The 19,562-nt window shown below is 44.6% G+C and overlaps 1 protein-coding gene across 3 annotated transcripts in view; it reads right to left on the bottom strand.

Moving 5' to 3' along the window:
* Nucleotides 1-19,562, bottom strand: part of RAD4 (DNA repair protein Rad4 family) — a 103,545-nt gene that overhangs the window by 67,593 nt on the left and 16,390 nt on the right. The gene's annotated exons all lie outside the window — the stretch shown is intronic.

The following is a 19,562-nucleotide window of genomic DNA, read 5'->3' as shown; positions in this document are numbered from 1 at the left end:
TCTTCTTCAACCCTTCTCTAAGGGCAATAGCTAAAAAAGCAAGCAATTTGGAAGGCGGAGTCACAAAATACTTGAGGGGCTAAGAGGCCAGGTCACCTAGCCACACAAAAACCTTCAGCATAGTCAAAGTAAATAGCAACGTTTAGCCCAATTAATCACCACCAACGTACTAGAGAAGTTTGCATTGCAATCACAGCAGCCAAGAAGTCCATAAAGCTTTGAGTACAAAATAGCAGTTTAATTTATGTAAAGATGGAACGTGAGAGCAATAAATTTAGCACTTGCGCTTTTGAAAGGCTTTCATGCATTGCACTTGCCAGATTTCTATAGACACACAAAGGGAAGGAAGAACTTAAGTGCTGAGGCAGCTACTGCAGTCATGAAGCTGCAGAGCTAACAAGGATAAGAAGTGGAAATCTCATATGGCCTGCCCAATGATTGGGGCTTGGGGCTTAAGGCAAACCATGAGAGTTGATTCCTTCTACAACCCATGAACAATCCTCAAGTTTCATTATTGTAAAATTAGGCGCCTAATGTAGTCAATCAAGACTGCAATTCTCTTGAACTTTTTAATTGGAGCAAGCTTAACACAATGATTAAAAACACAAGCAACATTCTAAATTCGTAATATGTATTGTCGAGAATAAGCTAAAGTCATGAATGACCCACATGTGTTGGGGGTACTTAGACCTCAATAAAAATTAACGTACAAAAGGTTGTCAAATTCACAAGCAAACAAACCCCTACATGACAATACAATGATAGCATGAGGAAAAATATTCCATTTGTACACAATTGTCACCTATAAAAGTAGGCCAAGGCGTAGGGGGCAACCTCCAATGGCATCAACGCATGAGGCTACGCATGCACGAGGTCACCTCAAGGAGGTGAGGCTAGGTGACATGGGACATTTGGTCTTATTGGTGCACGCCTACGTCCCTCAAATGCTACCTAGCTAGGGGGTGCAATGTCACGAGGACGTGGCAACTGTTAACTATGTCACGAGCACGTGGCAACTGCTAACTTTAGTTGTTGGTTTCTTTCCAATGAATTTGTTTTATTTTTGAGACCCTCTTTTTGAAGTTGCAAATGGTCGGACATTGTATGGCCAATGTGAACGGTAGTTTCACCCGCAGACAGGAAGTTGGTCGGCAATGGAACTCGTATGATAAAAGGATGTCTAGGCTCAGTTCAAGATCATGTAGGTCCCCCCGTCGCACTTAGCAAGTTGGTGGATACTAGGAAGTGAACTCAATAAAGACACTATGCCAAGGTGGGATCGTTAGAGAAAATCACTCGAGAACTGGGCTACATTGCATTTTTGGATGTGGTCCCAGTGGTGAAAGATGGTCAGATGACCAGTGAGAGGCCAATGGAAGCATCTCCTAAAATTTAGGGAACTGCTATTTTGGGCCATGAAATTTGTTCACGTCATTAGCTCCAAAATGACAAGAGGAACATTTCATTACTCTGCCGCTAAGTCAACTGAGCAATCGGTTGAGATGTTTTTAGACCAGAAGGTCCAAAGCGGGGAATTAATGCATGAGTGTCACTTGACACGTTTTGGGGCATTTTCCAACTTAAAGAGAAGCATTAAAACGTGGGCTGCATTTTCAGCAGTATGGTGGATTGTTGCAGGTATCAAAGCTAGTGTGTGCTTGCCTACCCTCTATGTACAATGAAGTGCAAGAACTGAAGCCTTGCACAGCATTCACTGCTCTCTCTCTCCCCTCCGTGCAATTATGTGATGCCCCATAAGAGGGCTCTTCATTTGACTTATGTACAGTTGTGTGGGTTCATGCGTGATTGCCAGGCAAGAGCCTCTTGAACAAGTATTGGATTAGCTAGTTGCTAATCCCCCGCAGGTACAAGTGACTTCGGAGAGGTTTCACGTGAGAAATCTCGTTCGAATCAAAGGGCAAGTAGCCCTACACGTAAGAAATCTGAGATGCGTCTCTCGGACTGTCTCTGTCTATGCTCTCTCAATAGAGAGTCTCTATGTCTCTGTATCTCAAGTAGAAATAATCCGAGACATCTCTGATCTTGATATCTCATGACTCTATCTAACGAGTCAAAACCATCTCTGAATAAGCAGTGAAAGCGTCCCCGTATCTCATAGTAGACTGTGCAGTGACATATGTAGTGAAGCTCTGTCTCTGGTTCTGCATGGCATAACTGACATATCGTACTGTCTGTTGGTATGCCTTTGAATCTACCTGTCTGTCACGTGACACATCCCAAGCCTATGTGTCCGTGGACAAGCTACACCACAACAGGGTTCAGTCAGTCCAATCAGTTTAGATTAGCAGTGATCTGGCACTTTTGTGAGTCTATTCGTAGACCGTGCATGCCCAGTCACTTAGCATAGATGTATATCCTCCGGTTGCACATAGCATGATCATCAGAATTCCCATCAGAATCCATTAGCATTAGTTAGGGGAATTTTCCAGTGTATTTAGCCTATTTTCCTATTTATTGGTTATTTTCACTTATTATTTTTAAGTGACTTTCCAACAAAAGTAGGTAGGGCAATTTTGCTAAGTTAATATATAAGCAAACCCAAGTTAGCACTTTCTGGCAGAAGAGGCAGCAGGAGCTTCCCGCTCAACAGGCAACTTCTCAGCAGTAACCCCCCCCCCCCCCCCCCCCCCCCCCCGCGCAGTAGACCCTCGCCATCCCCAACCATCTCCTTAGCGTTTTACTCACCAAGCATCTGCCCCAAGCCTATTGGCGTTTTTGACCTCCCACAGCCAGCGTAAGTGCAATTCCTCAGCGAATTCAACCACAAAGCCCAGCGTTTTTGGTTTTCTGACCCCAAACTGCCTGGCGTTTTTGGCATGAGAACAGCGGCATAAGCGTTTTTAATTCTCAGCCCAAACCAGCAGCGGATCCTCGCAGTTTTTAGCCTATGACTCAGTAGCAGATCAGCCCCCAAGTTGGTTGCAGATGTTCCCCCATTTTCAGCCATAAAAACGCAACCAAAACAGTCATTTTCAGCCACCGAAACAGTCCCGAAAATCAGCAGTTAGAAGACCACAGATTTCAGCCACAAAGTCGTCGTCGTCATCGGCATAGTCCCATTGCATCATTCCATTGCATACGCATTGTACACCTTTGTGCAATCAAAGTAGACCACTCTCGCCGACGAGAGTGGGGCCTTCGGAGCAGGGTTTTACAACCTCTCGGGTGTCGTATCTCTTCTCTCTCCTTCTCTCGGTCTCATTCACTTGCACGCACAATATCCACTCACTTTGTTCGTGATCATAGCACTCTCCATAAGACGGAAAGCTCTCTCTTTCCCTAAGAACTAAAAGGAACCTTGAGCAATAAAGATCACTAATCTTGAGAAAATACAACATTCATTCCGTTGCACCTAACATTGGTATCAAAGCTTTGGAAGTGTTCTGCATTACTCAAGGAAAGAACCACAAGAACCACAGGAAAAAAAATTTGCTTGTTGCGATCGCACGAACCCAAGTTCGCTTGCGCGTGGCGATTCCTAATCGTGTTTTGTTGAAGAGTGACAAGAATCCCAAGAAAGAAGGGCTTGTCCAGCCTCCCCTTGTGTCTCTTTTCACTCATTGAGAGCGGACCGTGCACTTAGCGGCCGGCCAATCGACGTGAGGTGGGAAAAAGCAACCTTGGTGTGAGCGCAAGGGGTGCGCCCGCAGAAAAGGGTAGAATTCGGGTGAAGAGAAGATCCTTCTCCAACGCGGTTTGCAAGCGAAGCAAAACCTCAAGAACCTCAAGACCCTCAAGAACCAATAACCCAAGATACCCAAGAACCCAAGTTCCTCGTGAACTTGAGAACCAAGACCCCCAAGAACCCAAGTTCCTCGTGAACTTGAGAACCAAGACCCCCAAGAACCCAAGTTCCTCGTGAACTTACGAACCCAAGACCACAAGAACCCACAAGACCCCACGACTAAAGAATGGTCATCACTCAAAGCGGAATGGATACTTCGCTTGGAGGTGATGAGCATGAGAGAGGCGAAGAAGAATTTTCCCCACCAGGAGGTTTCTCCGACCCTCCCCTTTTTCCATCTACTACGACAAGGATTGCACTAACTCCTATGGAGGCTTTCGACAAGAGGATGATGGACAAGAAGTTAGAAGACAAAGCAAGAGATGCCGAACGAGAAGCAGAAAGAAAAGCCTACGAAGAAGACATGGCAGCCATCGAGCGTAAGTACCAAGAAAGAATGGCAGCCATAGCGCGTGAGAACGAGCAAGCACGCTTGGCAGAAAAAGAAAGAGAAGCAGAGAACCAAGCAAGACAAGCAGAATTTGATCGCGAGAATAAAGCACGACTGCAAGGGATGTTGCGACTCTTTTCTCAAGTGCAGGCACCGATGCAAGAGATTCGGGAAAAGGAGACTCTCTCGGTCTCTTCTTCTCCATCGCATGATACACAGGATTTGCATGATTGTATGAAGCATGATGATGTTTTGAACAACAATGATAAACACAATGATTTCCATGATGATGAGAAGCATGATGATTTGATTGACAATGACTTGCATGATGATTTGAAGGACAATGATAAGCATGATGATTTGGATGCCAATGATTTGCATAATGATTTGGATGACAATGACAAGCATGATGATTTGCATGATCAAGATGTGATTTCTCACGAGCATGATGATTTGCATGATCAAGATGTGATTTCTCACAAGCATGATGAGTTGCATGAAGATAATGTGATTGTTCACATGGATGATGTGTTAGTGGATGCTTTTTCTAGCGAAGCTAACATCGTTGTAGATTCGATCAATCACCAAGAATCGATCTTGGCTTTCGAGTCGAGATCCACAGATCCCCCACAAGAAGATTCGATAGATCCCGAAGAACCGATCTTGGCTCTCGAGCCTTGGTCCAACGAACCCTCACAGGAAGTATTATGTGTTCGCATGATTGATACGCACGCATTGTTCGAGTGTTTCATTCGTGAAGGTTTCCTGTATTTTAGTCATCATCGTTATGTGATCCCTTTTCCTAGGCATGACATATTGTATGTTGAGCACGTTTCTCTCATGGATGAGCACGAATGTATGCGGATTGTTCATGAAAAGCTGAAAAGTTTGTATGTAAGGAAGTCGCATTCCATGTCTCTTCCTTGGCATGACACAGTTTCCAAAAGAGCACATGATAGTATGAGCACCAAGCATGGGCAATTCCATCGTGATTTGCCACAGTTGAATGATTTTGATCAAACAGAAAAGATTCGATCTCATTGTTTGTATGTGTTTGATGATCGGGTTGTCACTCCGTCTCTATGTTCATCTACATTGCACACACAATCTTTAGAGAAGACAAGATTTTTTCCCTTCACTTTATATGGAATGGGTATGTTCATGGTTTTGTGTTGGAGATGGTTTCAGGAATTTTCAGCCATAGAGATTCTTGAAGACGAAGGAAGCAGGACTCTAGACGAAGTTGAAGCAAGAAAGGAGATTCATAAGACTTTGTGTCGCTTTCGGCGCGGCCCAAAGAAGCAAGCGTTGCAGACCTTTATGAAGTTCAAGTACCGCTCGACCCACACAGCAGAGTGGGCCGGCGAAGAGTCCCTTCCAGGATTCCGGATGCTGTTGGCGATCTCCCTCGACGCCATACAGTTCGGTACCAGTACCTCACTTTGAAAAGGAGGGGATGTCACGTGACACATCCCAACCCTATGTGTCCATGGACAAGCTACACCACAGCAGGGTTCAGTCAGTCCAATCAGTTTAGATTAGCAATGATCTGGCACTTTTGTGAGTCTATTCGTAGACCATGCATGCCCAGTCACTTAGCATAGATGTATATCCTCCGGTTGCACACAGCATGATCATCGGAATTCCCATCAGAATCCATTAGCATCAATTAGGGGAATTTTCCAGTGCATTTAGCCTATTTTCCTATTTATTGGTTATTTTCACTTATTATTTTTAAGTGACTTTCCAACAAAAGTAGGTAGGGTTTTGCCTCGCCATCCCCAACCATCTCCTTAGCGTTTTTCTCACCAAGCATCTGCCCCAAGCCTATTGGCGTTTTTGACCTCCCACAGTCAGCGTTTTTGGCAAGAGACTGCATCAGCCAGCGTAAGTGCAATTCCTCAGCGAATTCAGCCACAAAGCCCAGCGTTTTTGGTTTTCTGACCCCAAAACTGCCTGGCGTTTTTGGCATGAGAAAGGCAGCATCAGCGTTTTTAATTCTCAGCCCAAACCAGCAGCAGATCCTCGCAGTTTTCAGCCTATGACTCAGTAGCAGATCAGCCCCCAAGTTGGTTGCAGATTTTCCCACATTTTCAGCCATAAAAACACAGCCAAAACAGTCATTTTCAGCCACCGAAACAGTCCCGAAAATCAGCAATTAGAAGACCACAGATTTCAGCCACGAAGTCATCGTCGTCATCACCGTCGTCGTCATCGGCATAGTCCCATTGCATACGCATTGTACACCTTTGTGCAATCAAAGTAGACCACTCTCGCCGACGAGAGTGGGGCCTTCGGAGGAGGGTTTTACAACCTCTCGGGTGTCGTATCTCTTCTCTCTCCTTCTCTCAATCTCATTCACTTGCATGCACAATATCCACTCACTTTGTTCGTGATCATAGCACTCTCCATAAGACAGAAAGCTCTCTCTTTCCCTAAGAACTAAAAGGAACCTTGAGCAATAAAGATCACTAATCTTGAGAAAATACAACATTCATTCTACTGCACCTAGCACTGTCTCAATCCCAAGCTGGTGAGATAGATGTGTGTCCATGTAGTTGGGCCGTGTGACAAATCTGTCTGTCGTGAGTTGGAGAAGATGCTCTCTATAGAAAGCCCTCTTCGTACCCAACTCCCGTGATGGCTCTATCCATGTCCTTTTGGTATCAAGATCCTACCGAATGAGTCTAGTAATCTCCATCCGTGTAAGAGACAAGGGGGCATCCTGTCCATGCTGAAACCATGCCTCTGAAACCATGAGCTCATTTGTGCATACCAACATGATGTATCTCCTTGTAATGGAGTTGTCTGAACAAATCAAGAGCAAGCCTAGCATATCTGTCCCTGGTGGTGTCCCATTAGCTGTGTACAAATGATACTGATATGGAAAGTGCCTCAATCTCCATAGGTGGGGCAGCCAACTCCCCTCAAATGATGTCATGTGGAACTGAGGCCTTGGCTCTAATCAGCCTAGAAATCATAGATACCAAGGGCCTCTCCATATTACTCCATCCAGCACTGTCAACAGATGGTTCCCAAACCTGAACCCCGTAGTGCATAACTGAAGCGACCAAAGTGTCGGAGAGCCAGAGCTTTGTTCGAGGTTCCTGGAACTGAACCTGCGAACAAATCCTCTCTAAACCACCTAGAGCTACATAGGCACGAGTCAATCTAGTGTTTGCTGCCACTCTCAGTGTGAACTTCGGTCCACTAAAGACCACCCCAAGATATGTGTATGCATCAGTGTACTCCGTCATGTCCTGACCATATGTGAATGTGACCCACTGTGGCGTGGTATTAAATACCATGACCTTGGTTTTACCAATGTTGACAGATAATCCACTATCCCCTGCAAAACTATGCAATGCGTCCAAATGTCTCTGCATACCCGCTGGTGATTCTGATATCAACACGACATCGTCAGCATACAATAAAAGAGGGATCCATGTCCCTGCAAGCTGAGCACCTCTATCTCCTCCTCTGTCAATATAATCAGAGACCTCATCAACATACATACCAAATAAAGTAGAGGACAATGGGCATCCCTGTTTCACTCCGATAGTGGAGTAAACTATGTCAGATATCCCCTCTGGGGTATCTGACCCATCACTAAACTATACAATGCCATAATCCCCCATATCAGCTCTGTGGGTGCCTCAATTCCATAAGTCGGCGCATCAATCTGGCCCTCGGTACTGTGTCAAAAGCTTTGCGGAAGCTGCAATATATCCGTCTACCATGTGCTCGACCCTCCTCAATGATAGCTCTGAGTGTCAAGACATGATCTAGTGTGGAGAAACCCCTCCTCAAACCAGCCTGTCCAGGTGCCCGTATGCCCATAGTCTCTGCTAGAGAGAGAGAGAGAGAGAGAGAGAGAGAGAGAGAGAGAGAGAGAGAGAGAGAGAGATCTAGGAAAGGCTCTTCATGTTGATAACAAGCTGCTTATACAAGTGACCAAGGGTGGTCCAGCATAGATATGTTGACATGCCCCAATGAACAGGCCCGAGGTACACACAATTGTCTGACACTGCTAACTGCTCTTGCACAAGAGACCATTAGCTCGGTCTCCCCATGGATACCACCTCTAACATGCTCTGAGAGCATAGATCTTGTGCACCTCCACCTGGCTGGATCTAAATCTCGGATGAGAAACCCTGCCACTACATGATCACAATGTCTGTGTAAGTGTTATAGGCTTGGACACTCCAAGCGAGAAATCAACAGCAACACACAAACAAAATCTGCAAATAATTGAACTTCCACACACACACACAGAAGACGAGAATCGACATGGCACGATAGAGTTCCGAGCCAAGATGCACTGCCCCGAAAGACTAGCACCCCTTTTGGTATTTCTTTATTATTGCTTCACAAAGGTACAACTCCTGAGAATCCTCTGCTTCGAGACTCTGCGTCTAGATGCCCTCTGAGTGAGGCCCAAAGGGTCCTTATAAACAATAAAGGGATGCCCAAAATCAAAGTCCCAAAAGCTTCTCATCCAAAATCATTAAACCCCAAAAGCAACCTCTCTCAAAAAGCCTTGCGCAAATCCGCTAGACCAGCCAACATAAATCAGGGAAATTCGTACAGCAACCACCCAACATAAATCACGGAAATTCGTAAAGCAATGCCACATGGCAACCAATGCAATTCGCAAAAATCTGAGATTCAACCCTGACGCTTTTTTCACCTAGGGTTTAGTCCCCTCGTCCGGTGTTCCTTAAGTTGGGCAAGATTAGAGTTTTTAATCTCTAACCCCCTAGGCCCCACAGCTACAACTTTAAGTTTTTATGAGTTCAATCCTTGCCCAGATCCTCACTTGGGCATGCCATGTCACCAATTTGTGGCATCCCCCTGTCACGTGCACATTTAACCCTATGTGCATGTGGACAAGCTATCTCAGGTCTAGGGTTCAAGTTAGCATAGGAAGTTTTGTGGTACCCTTGTGAGCCTGTGCATAGGCCGTGCATGTCCAGGCACTTAAGAGTAGTTGCATATCCTCAGATTGCACAACCCAGTACCACCCAGCATTTGCATTGTCCAAGGCAGTACAACCAAATTTCCATGGCATTTTTGCGGCAGTTTTTCATCCAGTCTGACCTATATAAGCAAAAGGGGGGGTGGTTATTCCCAGCAGAAGAGCAGAAGGAATTCGAGCAACTTGCAGTGCATCTTCTCAGCCAGACCGGCAGAGAGCTTTAGCATTTTCAGCCAACAAGACTTGCTAGAGTTTTCTGTTGCAGATCAGCCCCAACGTTTTCTCCAGCAATTCCTCCTAGCTTTGCAATTTCCATCGCCAGGTCAGCCAGATCAGGTAGCGTTTTCAGTTTTCAGCCCTTAGCCATTGAAGATCCACTCCTTACCTTCGCAGATCTCACCTACCCGCAGCAGATCCTCGCCGTACCATCGGATCAGCCAGCGTTTGAAATTTCAGCCCGCTGTTTTCAGATTTCAGCATCTGCGTTTTCAGCGCATCGTCGTCGAGTCGTCGTCGTCGCCATTCTCACCGATACAGTGTCAGTATTCAGCAGAAAGTCAGTGTTTCCCAAATTTAAGCATTTCAGCCCTTGCATTTTCAGTTTCCAACCCGTCCTTGTAAGGATTCGAGTTCCTAAACCTTCATTAATTACTTAAACTCATGATTAAGAGTTAGGAATATCCTATGGCTAGAATCCTATCTGCCTGAGATTTTGCAAGGCGTCATTGATGCTCGCAAGGTCAATCATTTTTTATGATTCTGTAAGGACGACACTCTAATGGGCGTCTGGAAAACACTGCTGGTGGTAATAACTCGCAGGAGGGAAAAAATTGGAAGGAAGTGCCGCCGTGCACAAGGAATCTTCCGATTGGAACCGTCCGCCTACGTTGAGCGACGGCCCGGAACAAGAACCTTCTTTAAGGTGATCGCAAATTGTGAAAGAAAGACATCGAGCTTAATGCTCCATGACTTGGGCATTCCCTATGTGGGAGGACACAAGAGGTTTAATACCCTCTGGACTAACAGCGCATGATTATGCGCAAGGATAGATACCTAGATTAATTTCTAGGAAGATTATTCTTCTCGAATTTGAGAAGACGGAATCAAGTTAATAGAGTCTCGGATAAGGAAACTTTGGATCAGAACAATTGGCCTACCCAAAGCAAAGGCCCGGAATAAGAACTTACTTTGGTAAGCTGGCACACTTTGTCTGCCACAGGACGATTCACATGAGCTTAATGCTCTCGACATGCCCTATGCGGGAGGAGACAAGAGGTTTAATATCCTCAGGACTAATAGCGCAAGGTCATGCGCAAGGACATAGACCTAGATTGATTTCTAGGAGGATTATTCTTCTCGGAATTGAGAAGGTGGAATCGAGTTAAAAGATTCTCGAATGAGGAAACTTCCAATCTATTGGAAAGACGCGAATGACGAGTTCTTACATGGCTTGTAAGTTTGATGATTACTGAAGGATATCCTCGAGGTACTAGAGGAAGGACATGAACCGGTAAGGTAAGTATTGAATTATTGAATTTTTAAGTAATTTAATTTTTAAGTTCTCGTTTGAGAAAGGACTAGCTCAACTCACCATTGAGCAACATTTGGAATTTTTCCGATTTCTCCTTGGCAGTTCAGTTGGACCTCTATAGTTGAGGACAACTGTTTATAAGTGAGAGGGATGTTGCCAAATTGGCTTTATCTGACAGAAAAATAATTCTAAATGAATTATTGGATTTATAAGTGAGAGGGTTTTCTCGCTTGGAACACCAAGGAAAAATAATTCTAAATGAATTATTGGAATTTTAAGTGAGAGGGTTTTTCTCACTGGAGACATCCGAGTACAGAATATTCCTAGTGCGTCATTCAGAGTAATGACGGGAGCACTGTGAAAGGGAATATCTGTAAGGCCACAAGGAACGGGTACTTCTGATGCGTCACATCGGATGGGTGACAGGGAGCATTGGGAAGAAGTATCCGACCATCCGGGAACGGATATCTCTGATGCGTCATAGGATGGGTGACATAGAGCATCGTGAAGGAGATTGTACCGTAAGTTCGGTAGAAAAGGACTAGGTGATGGGTATTCCTGATGCGTCACAAGGTGGGTGACGGGTGCATCGGAAAGGGAATATCCATAGTCGGGAGGAAATTCCGAACTGTGTTAGAATTGTGCACAAGGAAAAAGCAAGCACTTGAATGAAGATGGGTTCAGAGGAAACTTTGAGGAAAAACAGATGCTTTCTGAGAAAGCGGGATTGCTTTTCGGGAAAGCAGATGCTTTCCCGCGAGCAAGTCTATGTCTGCATTGCAACTGTGCGTGTGATTCCATCCACGGACGCCTGGGAAGTGCTGTGAAAGCATTGTTTTTAACTTATAAGGTTTTATTGAGTTTTTGGGCAGGTTCAGACTATTTTTAAAATACGCCAGCCGCCCACTTAATAAGTGGGCAGCCATCTGATAAATAAGGCAACAAATCAGCCAACGTTTTCTCTCTCTTTTTCTGGCAGAACAGAAAAAAAAAATGAAAAAAAAAATACAAAAAAAAAACAAACAAACGGCCGCGATCTCTACGCGAGCAGCTATCGTGCCCGTGGCTAGGAGCTATAAAAGCATCACATGCCCTCACTCAGAGGGGAGGACCAATCTTTGCAAGGAGGAGATGTTGCTGCAGATTTCAGCCGTAAAGAAGACGTTGCCGGTGATGCCCATGGCTGCCCCAAGTGTACCAGATGTCGCCAAGACCCAGTGCACGAGTTCCCTCGCGAAGAAGTGCCTACGAAGCGTGTTTCCATCGCGACAAGTTGCTGTTTTTCTCTCTTTTCAGCCCATAAACGTCGTAGAGGGGGCTGATTTACAAGAAGGAACCCGAGAACACACCTCTTTTGTGTGTAGGATTGGAAGAGAGGATTTTCTATGGAGAGATCTCTTCCGGGGAATTGCTTTTCGAGAACGGAGTTGCGTTTCGAGCGTCAAGACTTTGAAGGTAACGATTTTCATGTTATGAACTCTGAGTATTTGTTTGCATGTGTGCTTCCTCTTAGTGAGGGAGTAGGAGCAGAGGAAGGTATGAGCCTCTGCAGGAGAAAAGTGCTCTGAGGAACTAGAGCCAGATCAGCCCAAGTGTTTCGTACCCGAGTTTGGGAAGTAGATCCACGGATCAGAGAGAGGTAGTCTCTCAAGTTGTGATCCGGAAGTTGGGATTTCCAAGTAAGGACTTCATGTCCGGGAAAGCAGAGTTGTTCTGCGGGAAGAGGACTCTGGAAAGAGAATTGGAAAAGAGTTGCAGGGATGCCACGCCCTGAGTATGGAAGGTGAGATCCAAAGGCGAGAACCTTGATTCTCGAGGAAGTGGAATAAGGAACGGAAGTTCCTTGGAATAGGGTTTTGCCCTAGGAATCGGAAGCTGAGGCTTCCAGGAACCATGAAGTCTTATTCTAGAACGAACATGGTAATACATTCGGTTCAAGTGCTTGTATAGACTTCTCCTCAGTAATAAAGATACTATTATGGGGGGGGACCAGCCTCTTCTGGTCCCCAATACTGTGTCGATCTTCTCACTCTCTATCTCTCTCTCTATTTATTTCTCTCTATATCCTCTGGCTTCAGTAATAAGTGATAAATCCTATTTATCTGAATGTATTATGCGCTCCCGTTTGTGACAGTGGTATCAGAGCATGGTCTCCTCTCTTTCTCTGTAAAGGAGGACGACTCTGGGAAGATACGGGAAGAAGCCATGACAAGCCAAGAGAGAAGTAAGCAGGCGGAACCCTAAGTCCTGCAAGGAAAAGCTCGCAGAGTTGGAAATTTTTTTCTCTCTGCAAGAAGTCGACACAAGGCTTGGGATTCTCTGAGAAGGCGACAAGAGCATGATGCTCAAGAACCTAGAGAATCCAAGGAGCGGAATGCTCGAGATTCTTCAGAATCCAGAAAATACCATGAACGTCAATCCAGAACTATAGCCATGAAATCCCGTCATTCCGGGAAGGATATGAAGAAGGTCTCTAGACCTAGGAACACTTCCAATCAAGTTTGATACTTTTGACGGAAGGGAAGATGCCCCGAAAGCTACCGCTTTGATTCAACAAGTTTGGAGTTGCCTTTGCAAACGGCAATTTCTGAAAAAGCGTCGAAGATGAGGCATGTGATTAAACGCCTCAAGGGGATTGCAAGTACTTGGTGGTATACCAAAGCTCTCGAAGGAACTTACAACAAGACTTGGATTCAATTCAAGGCTGAATTTTTGGACAAATTTTTTTCCTCTACACTTTGAGGAAGGCATCCAAGAAGGTTTGCCCAATAGGAACACGAGTGAGTCAAAGCAAGTAGTGGTTCACTCTTGCCAAGGTAGCTCCACTCTCGATCCTCTCTGAGGAAGGAAAGATGAAGAAATTCAACAAAGGACTTTTGCCCGAATTTTGTAGACGCATTTGCAAAATACTTTGCAACAGATGGTAGAGTCAGCAATAAAAGCTGAAAGTGTACACCTTAATGTACATAGAATCCAATCCCCGTAGTGGGACGGGAATCATTGAACACAGAAAGTTTGGAGTAAGGGAATTCAATCTAACTCGTGAGTTCTTGAATAGAAGACCCTCGAACTTTAAGTGAGAGGGCAGGTTTTCAATCAAAGTTACATCTTTGAGGAAATCATAAAGTGCATTGTGCTTGTTTGCTCTTTTGCACAAGATATGGTTATGTCTAACCGGGACTACCACTCTCGAGTGTTTATGAGAGCAGGATCAAACTGAAACATTGTTTTCTGAGATGAATTGGTTTGCTTAACTAGCCGGAAGGTCAACTATTGATCTGGTATCCGGTAATTCCCGAATAGATTACCTGCTACTGCGGGTAGGAAAATTATGAAGGAACCATTCTGAGCTTTCCAACAAAGAAAAGCTTTCATCAAGCTTGAATACTCTTTAAGCCCACACCCCCTACCCGGTCAGGGAAGACATGGTAGTGCTTTTCACACAAGTGAATGAACACTCTCTTTACGAGGGAAGGAACAAGTGACAACTACGACATGTGCTCGGGGAATCCAAGGATTGAAATCCTAGATTATTTGATGAGCGGCTTTTGCTCTAAGATTGAGCCAAGAGATCGTCAGGTTGAGCGTCTTCGCTCTAAGGATCTTACGAAGGGAAGGTAATTTCCCAGGTTCATTGAAACTCTAACACAACGTAAGAATTATGTACACTTTTGAGTACATGGATAACACATGAAGATGCAGAACTATGCCAAGGAACTGGACCAGAGTTTGTTATACTCTCTTGGGCGCCTTTTTCCGCGCAAGGATATTCCGACACGAGAATCTCTATTTGAGATGTGTTTGGTGGAAGGAATTTGAGTTTCTCTACGGAGAAGAGATTTTCTGATGGTGGTTGATCATTGAGTACGCTATGTGCTTTTACCATTACAGTAGCAACTTCTGGCTGCGGTATATGTTTCTCCATGAGCAGATCACGTAGCATTTACACGCTGCTGAAATAAATTCGAACTATTATGTTCGTAACAATATAGTTCGCCAACCGTTTCAAAATGGTAAGAATTACATATGGGAGAACATCCCTGAGAATCAAAGAGGGTTCGCTCTATTGTGAAACGGGATTGAACGTACGTTCAGAAAGTGCCATGGCTAGAATCCTATCTGCCTGAGATTTTGCAAGGCGTCATTGATGCTCGCAAGGTCAATCATTTTTTATGATTCTGTAAGGAAGACACTCTAATGGGCGTCTGGAAAACACTGTTGGTGGTAATAACTCGCAGGAGGGAAAAAATTGGAAGGAAGTGCCACCGTGCACAAGGAATCTTCCGATTGGAACCGTCCGCCTACGTTGAGCGACGGCCCGGAACAAGAACATTCTTTAAGGTGATCGCAAATTGTGAAAGAAAGACATCGAGCTTAATGCTCTATGACTTGGGCATTCCCTATGTGGGAGGACACAAGAGGTTTAATACCTTCTGGACTAACAGCGCAGGATTATGCGCAAGGACAGATACCTAGATTGATTTCTAGGAAGATTATTCTTCTCGAATTTGAGAAGACAGAATCAAGTTAATAGAGTCTCAGATAAGGAAACTTTGGATCAGAACAATTGGCCTACCCAAAGCAAAGGCCCGGAATAAGAACTTACTTTGGTAAGATGACACACTTTGTCTGCCACAGGACGATTCACATGAGCTTAATGCTCTCGACATGCCCTATGCGGGAGGAGACAAGAGGTTTAATATCCTCAGGACTAATAGCGCAAGGTCATGCGCAAGGACATAGACCTAGATTGATTTCTAGGAGGATTATTCTTCTCGGAATTGAGAAGGTGGAATCGAGTTAAAAGATTCTCGAATGAGGAAACTTCCAATCTATTGGAAAGACGCGAATGACGAGTTCTTACATGGCTTGTAAGTTTGATGATTACTGAAGGATATCCTCGAGGTACTAGAGGAAAGACTAGCTCAACTCACCATTGAATTATTGAATTTTTAAGTAATTTAATTTTTAAGTTCTCTTTTGAGAAAGGACTAGCTCAACTCACCATTGAGCAACATTTGGAATTTTTCCGATTTCTCCTTGGCAGTTCAGTTGGACCTCTATAGTTGAGGACAACTGTTTATAAGTGAGAGGGATGTTGCCAAATTGGCTTTATCTGACAGAAAAATAATTCTAAATGAATTATTGGATTTATAAGTGAGAGGGTTTTCTCGCTTGGAACACCAAGGAAAAATAATTCTAAATGAATTATTGGAATTTTAAGTGAGAGGGTTTTTCTCACTGGAGACATCCGAGTACAGAATATTCCTAGTGCGTCATTCAGAGTAATGACGGGAGCACTGTGAAAGGGAATATCTGTAAGGCCACAAGGAACGGGTACTTCTGATGCGTCACATCGGATGGGTGACAGGGAGAATCGGGAAGAAGTATCCGACCATCCGGGAACGGACATCTCTGATGCGTCATAGGATGGGTGACATAGAGCATCGTGAAGGAGATTGTACCGTAAGTTCGGTAGGAAAGGACTAGGTGATGGGTATTCCTGATGCGTCACAAGGTGGGTGACGGGTGCATCGGAAAGAAAATATCCATAGTCGGGAGGAAATTCCGAACTGTGTTAGAATTGTGCACAAGGAAAAAGCAAGCACTTGAATGAAGATGGGTTCAAAGGAAACTTTGAGGAAAAACAGATGCTTTCTAAGAAAGCGGGATTGCTTTTCGGGAAAGCAGATGCTTTCCCGCGAGGAAGGCTATTTCTGCATTGCAATTGTGCGTGTGATTGCATCCAGGGACGCCTAGGAAGTGCTATGAAAGCATTGTTTTTCACTTATAAGGTTTTATTGAGTTTTTGGGCAGGTTCAGACTATTTTTAAAATACGCCGGCCGCCCACTTAATAAGTGGGCAGCCATCTGATAAATAAGGAAACAGATCAGCCAGCGTTTTCTCTCTCTCTTTTTTTGGCAGAACAGAAAAAAAAAATGAAAAAAAAAATACAAAAAAAAACGGCCGCGATCTCTACGCGAGCACCTATTTGTGCCCGTGGCTAGGAGCTGTAAAAGCATCACATGCCCTCACTCAGAGGGGAGGACCAATCATTGCAAGGAGGAGATGTTGCTGCAGATTTCAGCCGTAAAGAAGAAGTTGCCGGTGATGCCCATGGCTGCCCCAAGTGTACCAGATGTCGCCAAGACCCAGTGCGCGGGTTCCCTCGCGAAGAAGTGCCTACGAAGCGTGTTTCCATCGCGACAAGTTTCTATTTTTCTCTGTTTTCAGCCCATAAACGTCGTAGACGGGGCTGATTTATGAGAAGGAACCCGAGAACACACCTCTTTTGTGTGTAGGATTGGAAGAGAGGATTTTCTATGGAGAGATCTCTTCCGGGGAATTGCTTTTCGAGAACGGAGTTGCGTTTCGAGCGTCGAGACTTTGAAGGTAACGATTTTCATGTTATGAACTCTGAGTATTTGTTTGCAGGTGTGCTTCCTCTTAGTGAGGGAGTAGGAGCAGAGGAAGGTATGAGCCTCTGCAGGAGAAAAGTGCTCTGAGGAACTAGAGCCAGATCAGCCCAAGGGTTTCGTACCCGAGTTTGGGAAGTAGATCCACGGATCAGAGAGAGGTAGTCTCTCAAGTTGTGATCCGGAAGTTGGGATTCCCAAGTAAGGACTTCGTGTCCGGGAAAGCAGAGTTGTTCTGCGGGAAGAGGACTCTGGAAGGAGAACTGGAAAAGAGTTGCAAGGATGCCACGCCCTGAGTCTGGAAGGTGAGATCCAGAGGCGAGAACCTTGATTCTCGAGGAATTGGAATAAGGAACGGAAGTTCCTTGGAATAGGGTTTTGCCCTAGGAATCGGAAGCTGAGGCTTCCAAGAACCATCAAGTCTTATTCTAGAACGAACGTGGTAATACGTTCGGTTCAAGTGCTTGTATAGACTTCTCCTCAGTAATAAAGATACTATTACAGGGGGGGACCAGCCCATCTTCTGGTCCCCATTACTGTGTCGATCTTCTCACTCTGTATCTCTCTCTATTTATTTCTCTCCATATCCTCTGGCTTCAGTAATAAGTGATAAATCCTATTTATCCAAATGTATTTTATATTATTATGCGCTCCCGTTTGTGACACGAAGAGTCGCACCCGTAGAGTGAAGGGGTGTGACCAGTCATCGAAGGAGTGTGGCTTTTGGCAAAGAGGCACGTCTCTTGAGCGAAGGGTCCTGACATCCAAGCGTAGGGGTTCTCCTAGGCATGGCACTTTGCGTATCTGCAACTAGGAGTAGGTGTAATACTGTAACATAGTCATAATCGTGACATTCCCTCCCATTTAAAATGAAACCCAGGGTAGTTGTGGAAACTCCGGGAGAAGGAAATGTATTCTTGTAGTGCTTCTGCATCCAAAGCTCTTTCTGTTCAATCCCACGTCATGGCACTGTTATTGACCATAACTATTTTGTCAAACTGAAAACTGATCATATCTGCAGCTTGTCTCGTCTTTGTTAAAAATATGAGGATCACATTTGCAATTTGATTAGTACTTTTGTCAAAGTCATTTGTAACGTCGAGCTTTGTCCAAGAAAAGATTGAATCTTTATCTGCTTCGAGTGAACTATTGGTAAACTGACTTGTTGGATGATGACCACTTGTTGGAAATCTGTAAGGTATTCCATTGGTTTGTTTGGAACACTACAACCCTCCTGAAGGGATGTCGTAGACTGAGACAAAGTAGTTTGGAGGTATATTCATCTGTAAAGGTTTATCTGTGGAACAAGTTGTGTCCAAAGATTCAATTGCAACGACTGAAATTGTGCTGCAAGATTCTGTATCTGTTTTATCCTTTGTATCATTAAAGGTAAGAACTGGTATCTTCAAGTTTGAAGAATTATCATTCACCATAGCATCTGGTATCTGTTTAGAGACAAAGACTGTATTCTGCAAGGGCGGTGATGAGGCGATTTTTTCTGCATAAATCACAGCCAAAGAAGGGTTATGTGCTTGTTGGTTGTCACATAAGAACTGGAATCTTCTGAATCTTGAGCTTTCTCAACGAGTATTAATGCTTCCAATTGACAAGGGGGAGGTTGAGGAAGTTGTTGCCTCTTAGATCTCTGAAGGATCCTCTTGCACGAGGAAAAGATCAATAAATCTTCGACCTTACCACCATCAGATAAGAAAGACTTAAATGTAGGGCATCGCTCACGAAAAGGAGCTTGTCCAACGTCGCAACATTCACGACTGAGTACTCAACTAGGGTCGGATATATGTGCCACTAAGTAAGCCCATCTTGATATCGTTGATAATCTGTTGGAAGCTTCATATTGCTGCCTTTGTTTCTGATGATTCGAATAAGAAGTTGGTTGCTTAATACTGTACCATTTCCAAGATATTCATGCTGAGACTTTTGTTGCTCACACGAAGATACTTTGGGTCTAGTTGTCTTTGAGAAACCATGCTTTAGGTGAGAAAATTTTGGTTGTGAAACCTTCGATTTGGTCGGTTCAGAGGTTTGCATCTGCATCTGATCAAACGAGTGTGAATCAATGCGAGGCTTGTTGAAATTGCTGACATCTGCTTTTTGAGAACTGCTATCGCGTCCTCAGATTGGCCTTCTCTGTCCTGAAATGTCGGCATGGTTGCTCCTCAAAGAGAATAACGAGGAGAATAGGAACGGGAACGGGTGCATGAGCAAGTTCTGGACGTTGAGGAATCCGGAATTATGATCACTTCTGGTTAGTGTGTTGGTTTTGGTACCGGCTCCGTGGTATCGGGAATGATGATGAGTACGGGTGTCGGGTATGCCAGCAATTCTGTGTCAAGAACCTCGTCTATGTACGAAATGTAAGGGAAATCTGTCCACTTGTTCACGTCGGCCATAGCAAAAGGGTATACCGCGCGCGGGAAGG

Source organism: Adiantum capillus-veneris, chromosome 29 (assembly GCF_014529385.1).
Source record: "Adiantum capillus-veneris isolate H3 chromosome 29, ASM1452938v2, whole genome shotgun sequence".
NCBI classification, from domain to species: Eukaryota; Viridiplantae; Streptophyta; class Polypodiopsida; order Polypodiales; family Pteridaceae; genus Adiantum; species Adiantum capillus-veneris.
This window is presented reverse-complemented; position numbering and strand designations above follow the sequence as displayed.